The sequence below is a fragment of the Leopardus geoffroyi genome, chromosome A3 (assembly GCF_018350155.1).
Source record: "Leopardus geoffroyi isolate Oge1 chromosome A3, O.geoffroyi_Oge1_pat1.0, whole genome shotgun sequence".
Classification (NCBI taxonomy): domain Eukaryota; kingdom Metazoa; phylum Chordata; class Mammalia; order Carnivora; family Felidae; genus Leopardus; species Leopardus geoffroyi.
This window is the reverse complement of record NC_059336.1, coordinates 70,835,268-70,859,817: the sequence shown is the minus strand read 5'-3', so window position 1 is coordinate 70,859,817 and position 24,550 is coordinate 70,835,268.

Genomic DNA, 24,550 nt, shown 5'->3' with positions numbered 1-24,550 from the left:
AGCTACACAGGTTCCCTTAAACACTCAATTATTAAACATGTATGAGTTTTCACATTTTCTTATTATTGGTAATTATTTATTGAACTTTTGCATACCTAAAATTTTAAAATATGTAAAAAGATTATTTCATAAGTATTGAACCCCCAAATTAGCATAAGAAGGCATTTGCGGCTCCTGATAAATGTTGCCAAATTCTTTTCCGAAGTGGTGTAAGCAATTTATAATTCTATCAGCTATGCATTAGCACCTCTTAAATAAGGTATTTAAATAATTTTAACCATCCATAGCCAGAGTATGTTCATAAGAAGGATGAGTCTTTTATATTCAAAGTCCCATAATATTTTCATGTCTTATTGCTGGTTGCACAAAATAAGCAGAATTTTAATTCATCCAGAGGGCTCCTATTTTCAATCACTCATTGTTTTAGCACACTATTCATTAGAGACCTGAGTATGTTCAGAATCAATGGGAAAAGTCCCTGATTTGAATTTTCTGTTTATTATCTGACCTCCAAATTTCAATATCAGGCTATATTTTGGCACAGTTAGTATATACCCACAGAAAACTCTGGGGCAGAGCTACTAAAATAGAATCTCTGTTAAAGGCATTACATATTCTCTAAGCTTGGTTCCTGCTATACAAGGTGGTATTCAATGGGCATCACCTGAGAGGTTGTTAAAAATGTAGACTCTCAGGTTTTACTCCTACTTCTAAGAACTTCTGTATTATAAGATGAATTTTAAGATTTCCCTTTTGGGAAAATGTATATATATCAACATTTGAGATTCACTGATATAGGTGGTTATGTAGTCACATTAAGAGATACTGTTCATCATTCTTAAATGTTTCACTGTTTGCTATCATTTTTGCATGTGACCTTCATGACAAAATGTATAGAGAGGAATTCCTTTCCCCAGCCAGGGATCTGTGCTTTATATGTGTAATTCTTTTTAACTTATTATATAATATGTAGCACTCTCATGATTTGACATTGTATAACATTTTGAGTCAGCTACTAATGTTTTAAGTCTAAGTAGGCCTCCTCTACTACTCCAAATAGGTTTGCTTTCTTATATAAATAGCACTGCAAAATTTCAATAATCATTTGCCATTTAGACCACGTAACTATTTCTAGTCATTCACTCAGATTTTTTATTTTATTTTACTTTTATGGAGAGTTAGTGGGAAAATAAATGAAGCAAATGGTTTTACTGTTTTAAAACGTGCATTCACCACAAAGATGATATTCTGAGAAAAATTTACTCAAGTATTCCCTGTGGAGAATAATGTGCTAAACTCCATTCATTCATTCAATAAATATTTAATGAGCACCTACAACTTGCTAGATTGAAGTGCTAGGGATTTTGCAGTGAACAAGAAGGAAATGAGGCTTTATTCTCAGAAGGTTTACATTGTGTAAACAGAGAATACCTGATGGCTGCCAAGGAAGAAGTCGCCACAAGTTTTAGATAGCAATGATTACCAGGAAGAAAATAAAGGAAGGCAATGAGCCAGAGCAGAAGAGAGGATGGTAAGAGAATTATGGGCTACCATTTCTCTCTGGAACAATGCTACTTTACATACATGAAATCTTAGCCCTTTAGTTATTATTTTGGTGCCAATTTAGAATTTTGTGTGTGTGGATACTACTTATCATGTCTACTGTCACTTTGGTTACTCTTGAGATCAGAGCCAGAAACAAAAATAATACAGTTTTAGAAGGAAATCTTTTCTACAGGCAGGATGTAAGATTCAATCATAAGTGATAAAGAGAGAAAGGAAAGCCTAGTTGCTCTATAACATATGAATAAAGTCATACACTATAACTTAGGTATTCTACATTATTTTAATATATGACTTGTTTTATATTCTTGTTGAGGGTGAAATTGAACATATTAAATTGAGGCCCAGAGAAGTTAATTAACTTGCTCTGGTTCACATGTATTTTAAGAAAACAAACCAACAAATAAAAACATTGTAACTCAGGGATTTGTAACTCTACTGTGCAAACAGTTTCTTCTCTTTTTTCTATCTTCCTAATTACAAAGAAAATAAATAGAGGGTTGCTGGGCAAGTCCCAATAAATAAAATTTGCTTAGAAGAAGCAATAGTTTGGGGCGCCTGGGTGGCGCAGTCGGTTAAGCGTCCGACTTCAGCCAGGTCACGATCTCGCGGTCCGTGAGTTCGAGCCCCGCGTCGGGCTCTGGGCTGATGGCTCAGAGCCTGGAGCCTGTTTCCGATTCTGTGTCTCCCTCTCTCTCTGCCCCTCCCCCGTTCATGCTCTGTCTCTCTCTGTCCCCAAAATAAATAAACGTTGAAAAAAAAAAATTAAAAAAAAAAAAAGAAGAAGCAATAGTTTGAAGTAAGAAAGACAATGGGGCAAATGAGACAAATCCCATGGAAACTTTATGAACAATGGATAACAAAGGCTGTTCAAAGCATCTATGAAAGGAGGTCTAAGGACTGCAGAATCATGCAGATGGGACTTCTTCCTAACACAGTCATTTCTTTCTGGATCAGTATATCTTTACTCTGATGAGACAATAAATAAGTTCAGAAAGAAGTGTAGACAGAACTATACCACATACCATAATAAATAACGTACAGCTAAATGTGAATAGGAAGATGAAACAAATAGAAAACTAAACTCAGAAATATACTTGAAACACCTTTAAAAATACAAAGAAACCACATAGTCAATTTCTGCTAAGAGTATTTCCTGACTCCTTTATAAAGAACCAATTATTATCTGGTCATCTGTTATGGACTGAATATGTGTGTCACCTCCCAAATTCATATATTGAGTCCTAAGCCCCATTGTGATGGTACTACGTGATAAGGTCTTCAGGAGGTAATTAGGTCACAAAGTTGGAGCAGTTATGAATAGGATTAGGGCCCTCGTAAGAAGAAATGGGAGGGCTTGTTTCCTCTCTGCTCTGCTACCATGTGAAGATACAAGAAGATGGCCATCTGCAAACCAGGAAAAGTGCCCTTATCAGACATCACATACTGCTGACCCCTTGATCTTACACTTCTCAGCCTTCAGAACTGTGGGGAAAAAAAAATTCTTCTGCTTAAGCTACTCACACTATGGTATCCTGTAACAGCAGGTTGAACTAAGGCACCACCTGAAAAATCTAAAAATAATCAATGTAGATGGTGATTATTTCATACATAATCCCTACAAAATTCTGTGTAAAGGTATTATTAGATCTCTTTTCCTTTCTCTTTCTCTTTTTTCCTCTCTTCAGTAATGATGATGATGATGATAAAATACATACAAAGGGTAGGAAATGATAATAACATATAAAATAAAATCTATCTTTTGAAATAAAATATAAAGGTAGAAAAGATAAATACAATTTGGATAGAATTAAACATGTACATTTAGTAAAATTCAAGAAAGCACAGACCCTATGAATCAAGAGATGAACGAATATATTCTATGACACGTGATCACATTTAGGAACTGGAATAAATTAGAAAGGAATCTAAAGACACAAACATAAATTAGCAATTTAAAAACTATAACATGATCAATAGCAACAGAAAACCAAATAGATAATTGAGATAAAGGACATATTTGAGAATCTCTAAGAAGGTAGAAGTTAAGATGCAGAACCACAGGTGATCATTAAGTGAATAAATATGGAAGACAGAAAATGATAATGCCTCATGTTTGACAGTTTATAAATAACAGAATATCTCTCCTTGGTTGAAGAAAACTTAGATATATAGGTTGTAATGAACCCCAGATTAAAATTGACGAAAGGGGAAGAGCTACTTAAGCATAGCCTGATAAAATTTAGAAGTTTAAATCCCAAGAAAAAATTCCTAAAAATATAAAGAAAAGGGAACACAAACAAAAAAGGAACCCCCCCACACACAAAAATCATATCAAAGAGTTGCAAGCACAGAAAGAGAAATAAGCCTGGTTTCAGCTTCCTCCATTGAAGTTCTAAATTCTGTAAGACATTGGCACAAAATCCATATAGGACTTTTATGACAGAGACTGTCAAATATTATGATTAATAACACTTTGCTCAGTCAAGTTGTTAATGAGGCTATACATTGAGAGGAAAAAAGATGAGATTTATAAGAATCGATGGAATAAATTTTGAATTTTAGTACTGGAAGAAAAGAAATGAAGTTATGATCAATCCATGAAGTCAAAAAAACGAGCTTTAGAAATTTAGATTTGGAGAAATGGGATTGATAGATTGCATTGACCACTGAAACTTGTAAACAGAATTAATTCTATTTAGATGTAAATATTTTTGCAAAATAGAATGCAAATTGCATTAACAATTCTTAAAATAGAGCATGCAAAAATGTCAAAATGATTTAATCATGAACCTGAGGCTTTGATAACTAATAAATTTAAACCATAACTTTTTTATAAAAGGTAATGAGAAGGTCCAAAGTAGGAGAGAATAAACATGAACTCCTTTTTAAAAAAACTTTATCTCACATGAGAGAAATTTAAGGTAGACTAATTTTTGAAAGTTATAAAAATTCTCATGTTTCAAGTGCTGTATACTTTCTACTTTTTAGAAACTTTATGGAAAATATTTAAAAGTACAGCTCACTTGGAAAAATAATTAAATTTTATGGAAAGAGAAAAGAAACTTGTAATTTTGTCTAGAAGGTGGACACTAACACACTTGAAAACCCTCTCTATAAATACATAACTATGTTGGATAAAAACAACATAAAATATTTTATTTTACCTTATTTTTAAAAAGTACAACTTAAAATATTTTAAATGACTAATTTAGCTGACATAAAATAATAAATAAACAGGGGTGCCTGGGTGGCTCAGTCGGTTAGGCATCTGGCCAGCTCAGATCATGATCTCACGGTTTGTGAGTTCAAGCCCGCATCTGGCTCTGTGCTGACAGCTCAGAAGCTGAAGCCTGCTTCAAACTCTGTGTATTGCTCTCTCTCTGCCCCTCCCTAGTTTGCACTCTGTCTCTGTCTCTCTCTCTCAAAAATAAATAGAACATTTAAAATAATAATAATAATAATAATAATAATAATTAATAATAATAAACAAACATCTACAAGTGATAGACAAATACTTGTGTATATTTACAGCAGCTTTATTCATCATAGCCCAACTGGAAACAAATCAAATGTCTATCAACAGGTGAGTGAATGACTAAATTGTGGCTTAGTTGGACCATGGAATATTACTAGGCAATAAAAAGAATGGACTGCTGACACATGCACCAACATAAAAAAAAAAAATCTCCAAAATATTTTCTTGAGTGAAAGAAAACAGTCACCAAATAATATATGTATGATTCTATTTACAGAAAAGAAATAAAACAGGCAAGACTAAGCTATGATGATAAACCTGAGAACATTGGTTGCTTGGTGACAAGGAGACTGTCCAGAAAGGGAATTGAGAAAATTTATTAGGGTAATAAAATCATTCTATATCTTAACTGGGGTGTGGTTTATATCTCTTTGAACTGTACACTTAAGATCTGTGCATTTGATAGTGTGTAAATACTAACTCAAAAAGGAACAAAAAATCCCTGGCCAATGTTGCTCTGAAGTGGATCTGGAGTGAAATAAAATCATAATAATCTCATGCCCTCCACAATGAAAATTTTAAAACTTCTGTAGAGAAATTTGTTTCCATCCCTCCCACACATTCTCTCATTTGATGACCTTGACTCCTATTTTCTCCTAGAGAAAAAGTAGAAAGTATCATTCAAGATCCCATCAACTACACCATAACCAGTTATGTAACTTCTGAATTCTACCTGCTCCCTGTCTTTTTTCCCCTCTAATATATACACTCAAATATGGTATATTTCTTTCTTTCTTTTTTGCTTTATACAGTAAAAATATCAGTAACTATACCTTCTCTTTCTTCCTTATTCTCATCTTTTCAAGTTTTGCTTCTTAATTACAAAACCCAAGCTTTTCTAACAACAATAAGAAACAACAAAAGCTAAACAAAATTAGTTTAAATTTACTTATCTCCTGCTGCCATCCTAACTAATTCTGTCCCTTTTAACTACATTTAAACTATGTTTCTGTTTCCATTTCCTCAAATTTAATCAATTTAATGCACAATAACTCTATCAAAATAATTATCACTGAGGTCTCCTTTTGAAATTCATGCTGCTATATACAATGATAATATTTATATCTCATCTTGGGTTAAATTGAATAATTTTGACACTGTTGACTTTTTGTTCCATCATAAAACGCTACTTTGTTTTCTGGGCATGTAACTTATATATTCATTCTTTATTTTTCTGTCTCTTCTCTCAGGCTCAGTCGTCACGATCAGCTACATAAATGTTGAGATTCTTAAAGGAATATTTTAGATTCTTTCTTCTATTTACTTTCTACTTTCCCCCTAACTACTTTCATCTATGCCATGGCTGGATATTGAGGTAGGAGGTACGTTACCAAAACTCTAAACTGTAAGAATATAGAATATCATGGGGCGCCTGGGAGGCTCAGTCAGTTAAGCGTCCGACTTCGGCTCAGGTCACGATCTCGTGGTCTGTAAGTTCGAGCCCCACGTTGGGCTCTATGCTGACAGCTCAGAGCCTGGAGTCTGCCTTGGATTTGTGTCTCCCTCTCTCTCTGCCCCCCCCCTGCTCAGACTCTGTCCCTGTCTCTTTCAAAAATAAATAAACATTAAAAATTAAAAAAAAAAAGAATATAGAATATCATAATAATTCTGAGACTGAGAAACAATGGGGCTGGAGTGAAAAAGAAGGCAAAGAAAACTGGCAATCACTTGTATGATGTCCAGTCAGTGTTATACACAGGGTGGAAATGGATTTCACCTTGTCTTAAAGAGATAGGCTAATGTAGTCACTTGACAGTTACCACCATTGTACTAAGTGATTTTTGTTTGATGGTGCTCTTAAAACATAAAATATTTCCACCATTTAATAAAGTTATACTTAGTGACTTGTTATAGTTGAAATAACTGTAGCAATATAATACTGTATTTATACCTTGAGCTATAAAAAAAAAACAACATAAAATCTTCTGAGGTTAGAGAGACTGGCACAAATCAAATTTTGTCATTTTTGTATATAGGTTTTTATCTTCCAGGTTGGAAATCGTATATTGTTCATGACTGGAGCCAAAGTCAGGCACTTAACCAATTGAGCCACCCAAGCACCTCAAACATAATATTTTTTCATACAATTTACAACTAGTAATTACTGATACAACGAAAAAGGGAGTTTATATGTATTTTTTATCCTACCTTAGTTATCATACCTTAGCTTAGTTATACATTTTTTAATTTAATTATTTTGAGAGAGCGCACATGCACACAGTGCACAAAAGTGGGGGAAGGGCAGTGAGAGAGAGGGAGAGAGAGAATTCCAAGTAGGATCCATTCTGTCAGCACAGAGCTCTACGTGGGGCTGGATCTCACAAACTGTGAGATCTTGGCCTGAGCCAAATCAAGAGTCAGATGCTTAACCCACCGAGTCACCCAGGTGCCCCTATATATTTTGTTTTAATAAGTAAATAAGGTACTGCCTTTATGACTGAATGAAGTAGCCATTTAAAATTCTTACTAGATTTTGATTTCCAAAATTCTTAAAATTTTGTTTCCCAAACATGGTACTTTCAATAAGGTCTACATAGCATAATGAAACAATACCTCATATTTTAAAGTATCTTTGTCAGCATGTTTATGTCACTATTTGGCTCTTTGGGATCTAGAACAGATCTACCATACCAACCACAGGAAAAAACTGTGCTCTGAGACACTCACAGAAAAGAATTCTGTGTCATGATTCCAGATCTGCAATCTTCAGTGACACAATTTTCTACAATAGTTTACAACTGAAATATTTTACAATTTCAAACCAACTAATCAGGCATTTTTCAAAAGCATTTAATTGTTGTTTTAATCTGTAATTCAAAGGAGATCAGAGATAAAATCTTAGCCAATGTCATCATTCTTGTAACTCAGCCTCCTCATTAAAAGTTTTAGACTGGAAAGACTCATGCTAACTTTGTCAATTTAATGTTGGTTATGAAATATTATTTCCTTTTTCACTAAGTAATCAGGGAAATTGATAGTTTTGTTATTCTCCACTCTACCTCATCTGCATTGTTTTGAAAGCATATTAAATAGCTTTTTGTAGAGCTTGAAAGTCAGGGAAACATGCTAATCAAACACACACACACACAGACACACAGACACATGATAATGATATGAGCAACCCAAACAGTTGTTTTATTTTCTTTAATTATTTTAAATTTTTATTTATTTTTGACAGAGAGAGAGACAGAGAATGAGCAGGGGAGGGGCAGAGAGAGAAGGAGACAGAATTCGAAACAGGCTCCAGACTCTGAGCTGTCAGCACAGAGCCCAAAGCAGGGCTCAAACTCACAGACTGCTAGATCATGGCCTGAGCTGAAGTCAGATGGTCAAGCAACTGGGCTATCCAGGCACCCCCAAACAGTTCTTGTTTTAGAACAAGAAGTTGAACATACTTAAAATGTCTCTTTAGAATTTATCAATGAAAAAAAAATCTAACACTATGCAAATATACTGATTTTTGAAAGGTATTTGTATATATACATAGATATGTATATATATATATATATATATATATATATATATACCTCCCTATGTACACACACACACACACACACACACATAGAGAATGTGTACAGAGACCTGAGTTGAGTTTATTGTACTTATTACAGATTATTAATGGTTTCAAATCTCCATTGGTTCCTTTACATAATAAATATAAAAATGATGAGACACACTTATATCAGATGTCAGAGGTACAACTTATAAATAGAATCTGCATCTCAATCATGTTTGAGGATTTTAACATTCATACTTGCTTAGTCATTTTTCCCTAAGTGAAATAAAGATCTTACCAGGCAATAAATATCAACCTAAAAATCTTATCTTCAAGGAAACCACCTACGATTATTCCCAATAGAAATGGACACTCCCTAATAAGACCCCCATGCACTCATTGTAACTTTCATATTGTGTTGATTAATTCATTTTTTCAGTCAATCTATCTTAAAGCGTTCATGTAGTCAGTCATCCTTACCCAAAAATATCTGTGGAAGCATTTATACAAGAAGTTACAGCTAATAAAATGAATAAAACACAGTATCCATTCCATGAGGCCTCATAATGTTGGGAGTTAAAACAAAGCTTTAATGAAGGAAATAACTTTTGGACTGAGTTGTACAGAAAGGTGTAACTTCTCGAAACGCATGAGTGGGGTGATCTTTCATAGGAAAGAACAGTATGGTGAATTTTGGAAACGCATGTTGTTTGTTCAGGCTGGAGGGTGATGAATGAGAAGGAGGAGCTGATGTTGGAAAGGTGTGCAGGAGACAGACCAAAGACTGCCCATGGTCTTTACTGTGCAACACTTAATTAACACACATTATACCCCCTCTCTTCTGGATTTCTTATCTTGGATAATGGAATATACCTTTATCTCGTCATTCAAAACAGAAATCTAAGAAAGATACAAGATCACTATCTTTCTCATATCCTGACATTCAGGATCCTACCTCTTAAGTATATCTCTAATACATACCTGCTGCCTGTCTCCAATTTCCTCAACTAGACTGCCATTATCTCTTTCCTGGGTTACTGCAGTAGTCCCAAATGTGTTTTATCTGTCTAGAGTTCCATTTCCCTATGCATTCACTGTGATGCTCCAAAAATAATACCTAAAAAAATGTTTTAATAATGTCATTGCCTGATGAATACAACTTATTACTTCAATTGCATGTGAAATGCTTTTTTTTTTTTTTTTGAATGCATTATCACTTCCTGGAAGGCAAATGTTATTAGTCATTTTTGTGTCATCAAGAGCAGCTATAATATGACATTAGCTAGTAGTAAGATTTAATAAATAACTGTTAAGTGAATAAGAAAAGTAAATACTCTTGGGGCGCCTGGGTGGCTCAGTCAGTTAAGCATCCAACTTTGGCTCAGGTCATGACCTCATGGCTCCTGAGTTTGAACCTTCAATTAGTCTGTCTGCAGTCAGCGCAGAGCCTGCTTCAGATCCTCTGTCCCTTCGCTCCCATCTCTCTCTCGCTTTCTCGCTCTCTGTCTCTCTTTCTCACAAAAATAAACATCAAAAAAGTAAACACTCTTCTTTTTTTTTTTTTTAGCATTTATTTATTTTTGAGACAGAGAGAGACAAAGCATGAATGGGGGAGGGCCAGAGAGAGGGAGACACAGAATCTGAAACAAGCTCCAGGCTCTGAGCTGTCAGCACAGAGCCCAATGTGGGGCTGGAACTCACAGACCGCGAGATCATGACCTGGGCCGAAGTCGGCTGCTTAACCGACTGAGCCACCCAGGCGCCCCAAAAAAGTAAATACTCTTAAATTTTATCAAAGCCTCCAAATAGTTCCTATTAAACACACATAACTTTTAGAAAGGTTTATTTCAATCTTTACTTTCCTCTCCTACCCAAGCTCAGATGTTAATGACAGTCTCTAGATTTTTCTTCACTTATTTCACTTATTTTTTGCTCTAAAGCAAAAGAGCAAAAAGCAAAACAAACAAACAAACAAACAAACAAAACCAGACAAGCAAACAAAAACAGTTAATTCCTTGCACCCTGTTATCCTACTATTTGGTCTGCATGAACATCAATGTTCTAAGTACAATCTCCTGGGATTGGCTGAGAAATCCTAAGTAATTGCATACTGTGTCCCATTCGATGTATGAAATATTTATCCTGGCAAAAAACGAAACATCAATAATCATTAATTGATGCAGAGTGAAAACATATAGCCAATACATTTGATAACTTTTTCCTCTCATTTTCTCTTTATATAATCATAAATTTTAATTTTTCATTAAAATTCAATAGAATAATTAATTCAACAGGAATGCATTATGTGACTAATATCAAGGGTCTTCATGAATTGCTGTAGATAGCAAAAATTATTTTATATAATATATTCTATATATAGTATACATTATTCTATGGTTCTAGCCTCATTCAGGAAGAGAAACTACGCACTGAAAAACTAAACACCACGTTCATAATACCATGCAGACTGTACATGAAAACTAATGAGCAACATAAGGAATGAATGAACTCACAGCGAGGTTACTTGGAGAGATTATGGTAGAATACTAAATCGTGTATCATGTATTTAAAAAGAATATTCAGCTTTGTCATTGTCTGTTGAAAATGTGCCATTTATGGATGAAAAGAACAGAATAGCATACCTACAAAACACACACACACACACACACACACACACACACACACGAAATCTCTGTACCAGAAAAACAATTTAGACTTAAAGAGGAATTAAAGGATCCTGACAAATGCAGAATTATTTACAAATGGTTCATCTTCCTTTTTGCTCTAGGACATGTGAGCACTGTTGAACATGAACTCATAGGAAACAGTGCTATGTTCTCACCATACCTCACTTCACATTCCTCTCTCCTGGATATATGGAAAACTAAATTTCTCATACACTTTAATTTTGAGTATGACTATTTGAACGGTTGTGACTAAAAAAGAAATGTGTGCAGGGTCACTTCCAACCTCTTGCACACTTTTCCTACCAATCTATCCTCTAATTCAGGCAACTAAAGATGCCTTGTATTCAAATGGTTGAGATGTAGACATTATCTCAAGCCATTCTTAGTAACTGTATGGAAGATATCTGCCCTGGAGGGTGGACTACCTACAACAGATTTGGAAGAACAAGAAATAAACTTTTATTATGTGAAACCATGAGATTTGAGGCTCTCTCTCTTTGTTTTCTTGCATTTGTCTGTAACTTCCCTTGTATTTATTCTGAATTTATTATTTTGGTAGAATTTACACCTTTTCTGTGCTAGAAGTCTTCCCCAAAAATGAGCCACCTGCATTGCAGAAATAGCATAACTTTATCTGAATTGAGAAAATAGTTTTTATTTTGTGGTTAATAATCTGAGGTTGTTTGTTTTCTGTATACAACATGTACATTCCTTATAAAGACACTTCTGTTCACTCCTATTTTAGTTTGATTGTAAATAAGGAATCACTATATACATCTCTCTTTTCCCAGCATCTAGTTATTCAGCAACACTGGAAATAACTATAGGCTTATCTGACAGGTTATTATATAGGTAAATTTGGGAAATTAAGAAGCTAACTAATTTTGGGTGGGAATATAGATTTATAGGGGAAGCATATAGCTATGATGCCATCAGGTTTGTGGCTGAATATTCTTGTTATTGGATTAAATAAAATGTTATAATTAATGATGTTCATGATAGTATTAGCCTGAAACTATAAACTCCTCAAATAACAACATCATACATCTGATGGAACACTTAGGGGCACATGGATCCAGTATTATTAGCAAGCTCACAAAATCGCCTTCACAATAAAAAGTAAAGTGATTGTTCATGTTTTTCTATCTTCCTAACTTTGACAACCCATGTTGATAATGAAAGTCTGACCTCATCTCATCTTAACACTAACCCTCCCCACAATTCCAGGCAAAGGAAATGTTAGAAAATTTTTCTTTAAACTTGAAGTAAATCAAAATGCAAAGAACCAGAGAAATCTGGACCACTACAAATTAGGATATGTGCCAGGAAATCCCCCCAACTCATTTTTGGATCGTTTTCAGTTGTTTGTATAATATTTTTTTTATCCTACAGGGGAAGTTATATGTGAGTTCATGTGCATATTTTTGATGAATAAACACTTAAAATTAATAATTGATTTGTAAAAACTTAAGTGTTAGTGTCTGAGCAAGTGTGACACCTGTAATAATTCTTCTGAATCAGTATGAGAAAGAAGGGAAATAGTAAGTAAATATAATTCAAACACACACACCATTTACTATGATCTGTGCCCAACAAGGGCTGGCTTGGAAAAGTAGTGAAGTTTGATTGATAAAGATGATCAAATGAGTATCTTAACTATTTTGAGTAACTTTACCGGGATACCTACAGGATAAAGGGCATTGTACAAAATTCTGATTCTCAGAGATATAAAATTATTCTAACCTCTTTTTTTCAAAGTTAAATGACTATTGTTTTTGACATCATAACACACTTGCATTACAAAAGAAATCCACCAAACAAATTTAATTAATACAGAAAAGCACAAAAGCAAAATGGAAAGTATAAAATCACCCCAATCTCCATCTAATACTGTTATTAACTTTAGATCAGCCTCATTCTCAACATGGCCTTCTGTATTTATTTCACTATCTGAATAAATTTAATGAGAGATGGAAAATATGTTTACAGAAATCACTTCATGCTAAATGTTACTTTTAATGAAACAAAATTTTGACTCAATTAATTTAAAATAAGTAAGCTTTTTCACTGGGAAAAATCTACAGTTAGTACAGTAAGGAGTCACTTTTTAAGAGGTGGTGTCAATTTTTCAATTTTAGAGAATGATATTTGAATCTGCTCAAAATGATTAGATAAATAGTACTCTTCTGCTTTCCTCTGTCCTCACCCACCTGCCAATTTCTGTAAGGTACATTATTATTTATACATTGTCAAAGTTTATAAAATTCATATTCTGTTTTACAACCTTCATTTCCAGAGATGTTTGGTATTAATTCCATTTTTAAATGGATTCAGTGTTCTCAGCCAGTCCTTTATGACAGGTTTTCCATTTCAGATTTTATTTTGTTTTGCTTCATCACTTAGTTGACTGGAGTTATTTATCAAATTTACTTTTTTTTTTCCTTTAAAAATGGCCCATAAATGCTGTATTCCCTGAGTTTCTGCATGCCTGAAAATATCTGTCATTCTGTATTGTTTTGTCCTGTTTTATTGTACTTGAAGGACAATTTGGTTATGTGTAAAATCTTGGCTCAGGTTTTTATTTTCCCTCCGAACTTTATGACATTTAATGTTGCTGCAGAGAAATCTAAGGCCAGACTGAATTTGTATTCTCCCACAATAGATGACTTGGATTTTTTTTGTGCCCAATTACCTAAAGAATGCTTTCTTTGTATTTGAAGTTTAATAATTTAATCACATGTTATTGCCAATTGTTTCATACCCATTTATTTTCTGTAACGTCTCCTAATGTATTTAATGTGTTACCTGTATGTCTCATGATATCTATGAATTGCAGATACTGTTCACTTTTGAGTTTCTACTTCAAAAATTATAATTTCATTGGGTCATCACTGTCTGATATTTCAAATTATCACCTTCGTTTTTGTTACTTTAATCTTCTCACTTTTTCAGTTCATTATGATTTCACCAAAACTTTCTTTATGCTCATAATTTGATTTTAATCTGTACCTTTGTTCTTGATTTTTCTAAATTATTCATCAGTTCTATAAAGGTTTTTATTTTGTTTTTACTTTATTTTCCTTACTATAATATCCCTTTTGTAATATTTTAATATCTCATCTTTAATTTTGTTTATTGTAATATGTATGCAGACTTGTCACACCCTTTTCTCTTATTTTTTCAAATTTTTTTCCTTAATCTTTTAATTTAAAATTCTGATTTATAATTTTATAAATGTCTGGATATATACATAAGTGTTTTGATTACATGTCACAACTATAAATGTAGATTTAGGAAGGCTGAAATTGAGAAACATCATTTAGATTGACAATAAACCATTATGCAGCACAATAGATATTCATTTGTTTGTCTGTTTGCTTATATTTCTGCTTTCACTCCAGGAAGGATTTAATCTTTTAAAATTTTTAATTAATTATTATTTTTTTACATTTTGATCCCTTTCATTTATTTCTCCCCACCTATGCATCTGGCAACCACCTATCTCTTCTCTGCATCTATGAGCTTGTTTTTTGTTTTGTTTTTAAGATTCCACATATATGAGAAATTATAAGTATCTTTTTCTGTCTGACTTATTTTACTTAGCATAATGCCTTCAAATACCCTCATCCATGTTGGTGCAAATGGCAAGATTTTATTATTTTTTATGGCTGAATAATATCCCATTGTACATGTATATCATATTTCTTTTTTCTTCAATTTTTTAATTTAAATTCTAATTAGTTAACATATAGTATAATATTAATTTCAGGAGTAGAATTTGGTGATTCATCACTTAAACATAACACTGAGGGCTCATCACAAGTGCCTTCCTTAATATCCGTCTCCCATTTAACCCATCCCTCCACCCACCTCCCCTCCAGCAACCCTCTGTTCTTTATAAATTAGAGTTGGTTTTACATTTGACTCTCTTTTTCCCCCTGTGCTCTTCTGTTTAATTTCTTAAATTCACGTATGAGTGAAATCATATGTTATTTGACTTATTTCACTTAGCACAGCACACTCAATCCATGTCATTGAAAATGGCAAAATTTCACTCTTTTTGATGGCTGAATAATATCCCATCGTATATATAAACCACAGCTTCTTTATCAATTCATTCATCAGTGGACACTTAGGTTTTTCCCATATCCTGATATTATAAATAGTTCTGCAATGAACACAGGTCTGCATTTACCATCTTAGAGTTAGTGTTTTCATTTTATTTGGATAAATACCTAGGAGTTGTATTGCTGGATCATACAGTGGTTCTATGTTTACTTTCTGAGCAATCTCTGTACTGTTTTTCATAAGGGTTGCACCAATATACATTGCTACCAATAGTGCATGAGGGTTCCCTTTTCTCCATATCCACACCGATACTTGTTATTTTTTGTGTTGTTTGCTTTGTTTGTGTTTTAGAGGGAGAGACAGCACATGAGCAGAGGAGAGAGGCAGGAGGGAGGGAGGGAGGGAAAGAGAGAGAAAGAGAGAGAGAATCGTAAGCAGGTTCCACACTCAGCATGGAGCCCAATGTGGAGCTCAATCCCAGGACCCTGAGATCATGACCCGAGCCAAAATCAAGAGCTGGATGCTCAACCAACTAAGCCACCCAGACACCTCATCTTGTCTTTTTGATAATAGTTATTCTAACAGCTGTGAGGTGTTATTTCAATGTTCATTTTTCTGATGATTAACAATGTTGAGCATCCTTTGTATTACCTGTTGGTCATCTGTATGTCTTCTTTGAAAAATTAATGTCTATTCAGATCTTATGCCCATTTTCTAATTGGATTGTTTATCTTTTGAGTGGTGTGAACTCTTTATGTATTTTGGGTATTAACCCTTTATCAGATATATGAGTTACAAATTTTTCTCCTTTGTTGCCTCTTCATTTTGTTGACGATTTCTTTTGCTGTGCAGAAGCTTTTTAGTTTGAGGTAGTCTCATTTATCTTTGCTTTTGTTACTTTTACTTTTGGTGTCAGATTCAAAAAAATCTAGGTTTTGTTGAAGACATAAGGTCAAGAAGCTTATTGTCTATTATGTTTTATTCTAGGACTTTTATGGTTTCATATCCTATATGCAAGTTTTAAATGAGTTTTTAGTTAATTTTTGTATATGGTTTAAGATACAGGTCCAATTTTATTCTTTTGCATATGGCTGTCCAGTTTTCCTAATACTATTATTGAAGAAACTATCTTTTCTCCATTGTATATTCTTGTCTCATCTGTCCTAAATTAATTGGCCTTTATCCATGTGTTTATTTCAGGGCTCTCCATTGATATGTGTCTATTCTTATAGCAATACTATAGTGTTATATTTACTAAAACTTTGTAATATAGTTTGAAATCAGGGAGAATGATGCCTCCAGCATTGTTCTCTTTTCTTAAGATTGCTTTGGCTTGTAGAAGTCTTTTGTGGTTCCATATACATTTTAGGATTGTTCATTTCTGTGAAAAATGCCACTGGACTTTTAAGAGGGATTGCACTGAATCTGTATATTGCTTTGGGTATTACGAATATTTGAGCATGGAATACTTTTTCCATTTATTTGTGTCTTCAGTTTCTTAGCTCAATGTCCTACAGTTTTCAGTATACAGGTCTTTCACCTCTGTGATTAAATCTATTACTACATATTTTATTCTTTTTTTTTTTTTTTTTTAACGTTTATTTTCGAGACAGAGAGAGACAGAGCATGAACGGGGGAGGGTCACAGAGAGAGAGGTGGGGGGAGACACAGAATCTGAAACAGGCTCCAGGCTCTGAGCTGTCAGCACAGAGCCCGACGCGGGGCTTGAACTCACAGACTGCGAGATCATGACCTGAGCCGAAGTCGGACGCTTAACCGACTGAGCCACCCAGGTGCCCTGTACATATTTTATTCTTTTGATGCAACAATTGCAAATGGGATTTTCTTAAATTCTCTTTCTGATAGTTCATTATTATTGTGTAGAGATGCAACATATATTTGCATATTGATTTTTTATCCTGCAGCTTTACTGAATTCATTTATTAGTTCTAACAGTTTTTTGGTAGTCTTCAGGGTGTTCTATATATAGTCTCATGTTATCTGCAAATGGTGACAGTTTTACTTCTTACTTTCCAATTTGGAGGCCTTTTATTTCTTGTTCTTATCCAGTTCCTCTGGCTAAGACTTCTAGTACTATGTTGGACAGAAATGATGAGATTGGACATCCTTGTCTTTTTCATGAGATTAGAGGAAAAATTTCCTGCTTTTAATTATTGAGTATCATGTTAGCTCTTGTCTTGTCATATATGGCCTTTATTATGTTAAGGCATATTCCCACCTCCTTTGTTGACAATTTTTATCATAAATTGATATTTGGTTTTGTCAAATGCTTTTTCTGCATCTCTTGAGATGATCATATGATTGCTATCCTTCATTTTGCTAATGTTGAGTATCACATTCAGTGTTTTGAGGATATTAAACCAACCTTGTATTCCTAGAATAAATTACACTTGAACATGGTATATGATCCTTATAATGTAGGGTTGAATTTTGTTTTATCTATTTATCATCTCTGTGGCCTGATGACTAAATGCAGTCTTAGTTGGAGTATGTTGGACTTTTTTCTCTTTTCTGAGAAAGAATCCTTTTCTCCCAGTGGTGTATCCTCCCTAGGTATCCTGCTTTTTTAGAGGAAAGTCTCATGAATTCAGACTGTTCCTCCATTTTAGCAAAATTCTACATCCTTTGTAAGAAGAATCAGCTCCTACTATTGGCTTTCTTCTTTCCACCTATCTTACCCCAGCCAAGCTTTCTGTTCTTACTTTCCATTCTACACACCATCCTCCTGCCAGTAAGAAAAGAGGAAAGATAAATAGAATATCTCCCTCTTCTCTCCAAATTAGGTTGTGTGTGAGGCTTTTCAGGATTCCTATTCACCCATAAATAATACTTCTGACATGGACTGATGTTAAAGGCACATTATGAGAAAATCTGTCTTTTTCCTTAATTGGTCCTTCTTGAATTTGTCAGCATTGGTCAATACCATTTTCTTTATTTGGTTGCTTTAAAAGAATGGTGTATTTGTCTTTATGGCATCTGTCCATTTAATTAGACTTTATTATCATTACCCACAAATCCCTATCTTTTTTTTCTCTTTCATGAGTCTAATACTAGCCATTGGTCTGTTTATGAGAAGTGTGAGGGAGAAGAGAAAATAAAAACATAGGCATAGACTAAGATCTGCTCCTGAACATACTATTCTCCTAATTTAAGTTAAAAAAAATAGATGGTAAGAAGTAAAGAGAAAATGAAGATTGGAGGGAGAAATGTGGGGTAGATACTAGAACTTTCTGTACTGTTATATTATAAGGAATGGTTGAGCTGGTAATAAAAATTAAAAATGGTCTGTTTGTCAGCATAAAGGACAGAAGAATAAGAACCAAAGGAGGCTATGATTTGGAATGAGTAGTTGGGATATAATAATAAATCCATATGAAATAGTCTTACTGTTGAATTCTTGTAAAGGGAGATTGATAAATGTCATAATGACTCAAGACTTCACTGAAGTAATAAGTGGATGGAATTTGAAGATAAAATATTGCCATATGAAAATAAGTAGCCAGTTTATTAGATAGGCAGGACTTTGAGTCTTATTTATCCTACATTACATTCAAGCATGCCTTGTCTGAGATGTTCCATGCCCTCAGCAGAAGCAACAGATTTATAAACAGTTTCAGTTACAAGAAGAGTAAGTTTTGATACTCAAAATCCAATCTTAATATTTAAAAGTTCAGGCTTGTTTAAATAAAAACTTCAGTTGCATATCCAGTTCAAAGATTCTCTTTTCCTTTTAGTTCAAGGTCTCACACATGGTTTGGGGGCCTTTCACTGGGGAAGATGAATGAATCTATTCTCCTTTTTCACTTTCTTCACCTTTTCTTCTTCTGACTATTCTGGTCAAGGAAAGGAGGAATTGAGCCTATTGCTCAGGGCTTACCATGGTAGTTCATGCCACACTTCTTACTCCTAAGATCCTCTAAATCTTCTCTCCACTTTCCTGGATATAGTCTCATAAAGATTATCCAGCATATTTTCCTTATCTGAAATCTTCTTTTATGGAGGCAACTCATACATCTTTTCCATGCCAAACATTGGGAATGCAGGCTGTTAATCTTTCCTGTGGGCCTTTCTCCCCTATTAGTTCTTTGAGTTGGCACCCTAACTTCTCAAGTTCCAAATAGAAATCAGTATAACACATCATATGCTCCTAAAAACTCCTCTATTGCATTCTTCTTGATTGTATGTGGACAACTACATCTTATAAACCACAAATATTGGGAATGCAATGTTAGTCTCTCCTTCTTGCAAACACTCCTAACCCATCAACTTGTGAAGGAGAATAATAAAAGAGGGAGGGAAACCCTCCTCCTTAGAAGAAAGAAGAAATATCATTGCATTCTCCATTAGAGTGACTTCATTAACAACTCACTCACTACTCAACTTGCATTTTCCAGAAAGTTTAGTTTGGCCAAACTTCAGTGAGTCCTGAAAGTATATATTTAGTAGTCTCTTTTAACATGAGGAGAATTTATATTTACCACACAGTTTTGATAAATATATACTCAATGTTTTGGACTGTAAAATTCTGTACTTCCAAGATAACTAGTAGAGTCATATTCATTGTCTACTAATACTTTCCTGCTTTCATATGAGATTTTCCCCAAAAGAAGAAATATCTTGGCGAGGTTTTTTAATTAATAAAAATGGTTTACTAAGGAGTGGAAAACATGCTCTGTTGTTTAACAATTTTAATTTAATTTTTAATCTTCAATATTTTACAACAAGTTTAATAGATATTTTCTCAATAAATCTGTATAAGGGTCTGTTTGAGGTAGTTAAAATAATTTTTTTTCTTTTAAAGGTGACACTTCAGACTCTTGAAGTTATGTCAATTCATCAGTCACAGAGCTAGTAAATGTTAGGATGATGAATTAAAACTTTAGTCTTCCATTCTCTAGCATTTCTCATTTCCAATAAACAATCTTTTCTATACAGTCTAGAGTAAGTTATTATTGATTATAGGTTTTGAATATAACATAAAATGTTTTATGACTGCATGTCTAATATACTGCTCTAGTTTAAGAGTTAAGCCTATATTTATGTCCTTGTGAGGTAAGTTTCTTTCTAAGGAAGAAGGTAAGGAGTAGCCAAGAGAATTAAAATTATTGTAAGCATTAATAATAATAATAATAATAATAAGAAGAAGAAGAAGAAGAAGAAGAAGAATGGATTACTCTTTCAGGAGAATTCTGAGCTTTTCTAATGAGATGATCACTTCATCAGAAGAGAAGTATATAAATCAAAGTCTCTGACAGGTAAATGTTTATTAGAGAATATGATTAAAGACATTAAAATTATTTTACCATTAATTGTTTCTACTTAAGTACTAGTCAGTTGTTACTTAACATGTGAAAGAATTCCTACATCTTCCCAGTTTTCCTATTGATAGTGTCAATAGTTCATTCCTCTTCCTTATATGTTCCTGGGGAAGGGCATTGTTCAGTGTACCAGCCTGGACTTCCTTCGCCTGGGAGGAGTGACAAATCTGATAGGTGAGTTAGGAACAGACAATAGGTATGTTTAGATCAGTCTGTGTTTTTCCCTCTTTAAATATGACTATATACACAGACATATGAGTCTTTTGCCATGGGGAAAAAGTCTCTATCTTTACAGCTGATAGGGATCATAGAAGAATCTGTAGATTTGAGGTAAATTCAATTAAATGAAGTATTAGGTTATGGTCCCATGTTCTACAAACCTTGGAAAATAAGCATGAGTAGAATTCGGGATGCAAAATCTCACTTAAAGTTTAAGGCATTTGGTGTATCCAAGCACAATTACTTTTTCCTTGACAGTTTGAAGTATCTTGCAGAAACAACGTAAAGCCTGAAGCGACATGATATTTTGACTTTCTTGTGCTTCTGTGGCTCATGGAAGTTTTGTCCATTGGGAAGTGTTTGTTTATATTTATACAGGAGGTTAAGTAAGCCTTAGCCAAATACCAGGAAAAGTCTAAGCCAGTAGATGGATGGCAGGGAGCACATGACTCACAGTTGAGTGAGCTTCATAGTCTCATTAGTCATCATGTACAAGCCACAAGTGTGTCCTTGAACTACACAGGCATGGAATGACCTGAACTACAGGTACAACTAAGAATGACTAAATTTTGTTATGCATTATGGGAGAATCTTTCCCTTCTGTTCAGCTTAATTTTTAAGTAGCTCTTAAAATGAATAAAAATAAAATACTCTTATGTGCTTTGCTTTCTGGATTTCCCCTGTTTATGCTGCTGGCCTCCTGTTTCATACTAACATATATTGCCTGCCTGATAAATTATGTAATCACTCTACATAGTAAACTCTAAGATGTAAGCTTTAAATTATTGAGAAGTCTAGGTATACAGTTATCAGTAGGTTTCCTCCAAATTCGGCTCCTTTTGATGCTGTTTGCATTGTGTTTAGAACTCAAACAGGAAGATGTAAGTAGAGGATAATCACTTGGATTCATGTAGCAGATCCACAGAGTCTTTATAAATTAATGTTCTATAATTGCAGTTTTCACATACACAAAAATAGAGATGACAGTAAAATAAATCTTCTGGGATTCAGTTTCTACATTCTTGTTCCATTTACTCCACCACCCCACCTCACTTTTTTTTTCTGAAGCATCCTTTATAAAGCAACTCCTAGACATCTGATCATTTCAACTATAAATATATTAGTAAATATTTCTAGCACATAATAACTTTTATAAATTTAAGAAAAATACAGTAAACATGATAATCATTATTTATTTTTACTGATTGCAACATTATTAATTATTAATAAAGATTTCACAGGGGATCAAATACAGTGTCTATATTCACTGAGCTTAATTAAAAAAAAAGTCTATATAGGTTTTTTTGGTTGATTGTTTTAATAAGCGTCCACCTAAAGTCTCATATTGAATTCAGTTGATATTCTCAGACATCTCTTTTTATCAGGAATGGTTCTCTCTCCCAACATTTTCCTCCATATGCGTTCTCCATATGTCACCTCTCTGGTGTAATTTTCCACATTCTGTAAAGTGTGATATTATTTGTCATGATCCTCTTTCTCCTATCTCATAAGTTAATTGGGGAATAGATATAAAGAAGCTTAGATTCAGGTACAAAATCATTTTTTAATTAATTAATTAATTAACTATGAGGGGGAGAAGGAGAGAGTGAGCACAAGCTGGGGAGGGGCAGAGAGAGGGGGAGACTCCGAGAGAGAATCCCAAGCAGGCTCCCTCCCATCAGCACAGAGCCTGACCTAGAGCTCAATCTCACAAACAGTGAGATCATGACCTGAGTTCAAATCAAGAGTCGGAGCTCAACTGACTGAACCACCCAGGCACCCCCAGATATAAAAACTTTTAATAAATACATATAGTTATGAATATTTTCTATTGTACACTCTTAGTGAAATATAAAGTTTGCCATTATGTCAACCTGACACGTTCATTTTAAAGTTTATCTTTAACTTAATGAATTAGCCAATATCATTGGGCATCAGTGTTTTGATCCACTTATTTCATTCATTCCCCTTGAGTTTATTGGATCTAGTTCTTATATAAAGGAGAGTTTTCTCTCATGAACTTTTTTATTCATTTAAAAATAGTCTTTATAAGAAAGGCCAGACAGACGTTTGCTTCTTTCCTCTTATTTATCTTGGGTAAGACCATAGTTAGCCAGCTTTAGATTGGTTAAAAAGAAAAAGGGAGGTATCTTTGGGTATGGGATTATTCAGCTCAGCTGTGAGGGTGATCAAGGATTTAGGATGAATGTTGATCTCAAATTATCCATATAAAAAAATTCAAGGCACAAAATTTATAGTTATATTAGGAAGACAAATGTGTCAGAAAAGAAAGAAAATAATGAAGAGAAATTATAGTCAAATCCAACAAACAAAACTAGTTACATATTCCACAGAAAGAAAAATAATTAATATATTGACATATTAAAAACTTTGGCAAGTTTGCTGAGGATAATCATCCAGTTCACACAAAAATATTGGAGGGAAAGAATATTTTTCTTTGGCTTACAGGTTTCCCTAGCTACAGGCCATGGTGATAGCCATGGCAGCCCATAACTCAAAATGTCACAAGATAGCACAGAAACTATTCCTAAACAGAACCATATTCAATGCAGCACTAGGCAGCAAGAAACTCAGAATTCAAAGCATCAAAGTAAAATGAAAATTATAATTTTGAATATTCAAGAAAGGATTGTAAAATAAAATCTTGTGATGGGGTCTTCCCCTACTGAAAATATATAAATTGTAAAAGGGCATATACACATAGAAAAGGGCCTCAAATATCACTCTCTGAGAAAAGAGAAAGTGATTGATAGGGTCAAAATTACCATCTGGAAGGACTGTTTCTCCAAATAGATAACTTGATGACTGTGTCTCCACTGGCTGTTTTCATTCATTAGCTGGGAGAAACCCAGAAGAAGGAAGAAACATGGAAACATGACAGAAATGTAAGAGTGTCAGTCAACTATGCTTCTCAGAAGAGATTTGAGCAGTGGCTTTCCATAAACTCCAAAAAATTGAAGCTTACATCATTGATTTTTTATATTTCATGTTTTTTAAATATGAGTATTTAATGTTATACTTTTTTTCTAAAGACTATTTTAGCTGCATCTCCCAAATGTTCACGTGCATTTTCATTTTCACTCAATAAAAAATGTTTTCTATTTCTTTTGTAATATTTTCTTGACCCATATGTTAGTTAGAAATAATGTCCAAAAACTTTGGAATTTTCCAGATTTTTTTGTTATTCATTTTTAATTTATTACATTTTACTCATAGAATATAATTTGTATGATTTAATTTACTTTTATTGATTAAATCTTGTTTATGGTCTAGCATATGGTCTATCTTGGTAAATACTTCATGTATGCTTGAAATGAATACATATTCTGTTGTTGTTGGATGATGTAGTCTATAAATGTAATTTAAGCCAAGTTGATCTGTAGCGATGCTCAAATGTTATATTATCTTATTGATTTTCTGAATTCTGTTGTATCAATTACTAATCAAAAAACCCTGACTTTTTGCATGCTGTGCAAAATACCAGAAGCAGCAAGAGGAGATTTAGGTGTAATTTTGAGTTAATATGAGAGAAGACAGGCATTAGGGTATGCCTAGTCTGTTCAGATTTCTATAACAAAATATCACAGGCTGGGTGGCTTAAGCCATGCAAGTGTTAGGT